Source organism: Psammomys obesus, unplaced genomic scaffold, assembly GCF_907164565.1.
Source record: "Psammomys obesus unplaced genomic scaffold, mPsaObe1.curated_primary_1811, whole genome shotgun sequence".
Taxonomy (NCBI): Eukaryota; Metazoa; Chordata; class Mammalia; order Rodentia; family Muridae; genus Psammomys; species Psammomys obesus.
Window position 1 is genome coordinate 12,592 of NW_026595094.1, and position 3,281 is coordinate 15,872.

The window sequence follows — 3,281 nt, forward strand, 5'->3', positions numbered from 1 at the left end:
GGTCCTTACACCCAGAATTCTTGAGCCAGCTGAATGTATCAGGATGTGACTATGCATTCAGTTAGTCTCTCTTTAATTTTAAAAGACAGTATCTGATGTCATCCAGGCTAGCATCTACTGTGTAGCTGAGGACAAACTGTAACTTAATCTCCAGTATTCTTTCCTCCATCTTGCAAGCCTGGAATTGGTATGTACAACCATTGCTAGGCTTGGGCATGCATTTAAAAGTAGTGCCATTGGCCTGGGGGCATACTCTGTGTGGTGAAGCTGGAGATGGTGGTTACACACAGGTGTCTATGAGGCATGGGCACTGTCAGCACAAAGATTTGTTTTAAAACAATTTTTTATACTTTTATTTTATTAATTACAGTTTATTCACTTTTTATCCGAGCTGTAGCCCCCTCTCCCATCCCCTCCTAATCCCTCCCTCCCACTTCTTCTCCTATGCCCCTCCCCCAGTCCAATGATACGGGAGGTCTTCCTCCCCTTCCATCAGACCGTAGGCTTCTTTGTCTTCCTCTGTAGCCTGGCAAGGCTGCTCCCCCCTCAGGTTGAGGTGATCCAAGAGCCAGCCCATGAGTTCATGTCAGAGATGGTCCCTGGTCCTATTTTTAGGAACCCTTTTGATACTGAGATGCCTTGGGCAAGTTCTGTGTAGGGGTTCCATGTTATCTCCATGCATGCTCCTTGTTTGGAGTATGTGTCTCAGAAAATACCCCTGTACCCAGATTTTTTGGTTCTGTTGTTCCATTTGTGGAGCTACTATTCCTTCCAGAACTTTCTGTGTCCCCCATCTTTCTTAAGATTCCCTGCACTCTGCCAAGAGTTTGGGTATGGATCTCAGCATAAATGTTGATACCCTTCTGAGTGAAGTCTTTCAGAGGCCCTCTGTGATAGGCTCCTGCCCTGTTCCCTGTTTTCTCTATCTTCCAATGACTGTCTCATTTTCATTTCTGAATGAATATTGAGCATCTTACCCAGGGTCCTCCTTCTTGCTTAGCTTCCTTAGGTGTACAGATTTTAGCACGATTATCCTATATTATATGTCTAATATCCATTTATACGTGATTATATCCCGTGTGTGTCTTTTTGCTTCTAGAATACCTCACTCAGGATGATATTTTCTAGTTCCCACCATTTGCCTGCAAATTTCATGATTTCCTTGTTTTTAATTGCTGAGTAGTATCCACTGTGTAAATGTACCACAATTTCTGTATCCATTCCTCAACTGAGGGACATCTGGGCTGTTGCCAACTTCTGGCTATTACAAATAAAGCTGCTATAAACATGGTTGAGCAAATGTCCTTGTTGGATACTTGAACATCTTTTGGATATATGCCTAGGAGTGGTACAGATGGGTCTTTAGGTAGCCTTATTCCTATTTGTCTGAGAAAGCACGAGATTGATTTCCAAAGTGGTTGTACAAGGTTACATTCCCACCAGCAATGGAGGAGTGTTTCCCTTTCTCCACATCCTCTCCAGCATGTGTTGTCAATTGAGTTTTTGATCTTAGCTATTTTGATGGGTGTAAGGTAAAATCTCAGGGTTGTTTTGATGTGCATTTCCCTGATGACTAAGGATGTTGAGCATTTCCTCAAGAGTTTCCCTGCCACTCGATGTTCCTCTCTTGAGAATTCTGTTTAGCTCTGTACCCCACTTTTAATTGGGTTACTTGATTTGTTGCTTTTTAACTTTTTAAGTTCTTTATATATTCTGGATATTAGCCTTCTGTCAGATATAGGATTGCTGTAGATTCTTTTCCAATGTCTAGGCTTTCGTTTTGTTCTGATGACAGTGATCTTTGCCTTATAAAAGCTTTTCAGTTTCATGAGGTTCCATTTATTAACTGTTGATGTTAGAACCTTTTGCTGTTTGTGTTCTGTTTAGGAAGTTGTCTCCTGTGCCAATGAATTCAAGGCTCTTCCCAACTTTTTTTTCTAAGAGGTTTAGTGTGTCCTTTTTATTTTGTGGTCTTTGATCCACTTGGATTTCAGTTCTATGCAGGGTGATAAGTATGGATCTATTTGCATTTTTCTACATGTAGACATCCTGTTAGTCCAGCACTATTTGTTGAAGTTGTTATCTTTTTTCCATTGTATGCTTTTGGCATCTTTGTAAAAAACCAGGTGTCCATAAGTGTTTAATTCTAGGTCTTCTGTTGGATTCTATTGGTTCACCATTCTATTTCTATGCCAGTACCATGCTGTTTTTATAATTGTTGCTCTATAGTACAGCTTGAGATCTGGGATGGGGATACCTCCTGATGGTCTTTTTTTTTTAATTTTTTATTAATTACACTTTATTCATTTTGTATCCCCCCATAAGCCCCTCCCTCCTCCCCTCCTAATCCCACCCTCCCTCCCCTTTCTGCATGCATGCCACTCCCCAAGTCCACTGATAGGGGAGGTTCTCCTCTTCTTTCTGATCTTAGTCTATCAGTTCTCATCAAAAGTGGCTGCATTGTCCTCTACTGTGGCCTGGTAAGGCTGCTCCCCCCTCAGGGGGAAGTGATCACCAAGCAGGCCAATCAGATTATGTTTATAGAGGATTGTTTTAATGATTCTGGGTTTCTTTGTATTCCATATGAAGTTGATTCCTAAACTCCGATGTGTTTAGGTATGTTGTGCCTTCATTTTCATTGAATTCAAGGAAGCCTTTAATTCTTTCTTTATTTCTCCCTTGACTTAGTTTTTATTGAGTAGCGAGTTGTTCAGTTTCCCATGTGTGTGTTGGCTTTTTGCTATTTCTGTTGTTGTTGAGATCCAACCAGATATCATACAAGGGATTATTTCAATCTTCTTGTATTTGTTGAGACTTGATTTGTGACCCACTATATGGTCTGTTTTGGAGAGGGTTCCATGAGTTGCTGAGAAGAAGGTAAATTCTTTTTGTGTTTGGGTGAATGGTTCTGTAGATGTCTGTTAGGTCCATTTGATTCATGGCCTCTGTCAGAGTCATTGTTTTGTAGCTTAATTTCTGTTGTGTTGACGTGTCTTTTGTTGAGAGTGGGTTGTTGAAGTCTCCCACTACTAATGTGTGGGTATCCATGTATGATGTATTAATGTCTCTTACAAATGTGGGTACTCTCATATTTGGGGTATAGGTGTTCAGAATTATGATGTCTTCTGGGTGGAATTTTCCTTTGATTAGTATGAAATGAACTTTCCCATTTGTTTTGATTAATTTTGGTTGAAAATCTATTTTATTAGATATTAGAATGGCTAATCCTTCTTGCTTCTAGGGTCCATTTGCTTGGAAAACCATCTTCCAGGCCTTTACTG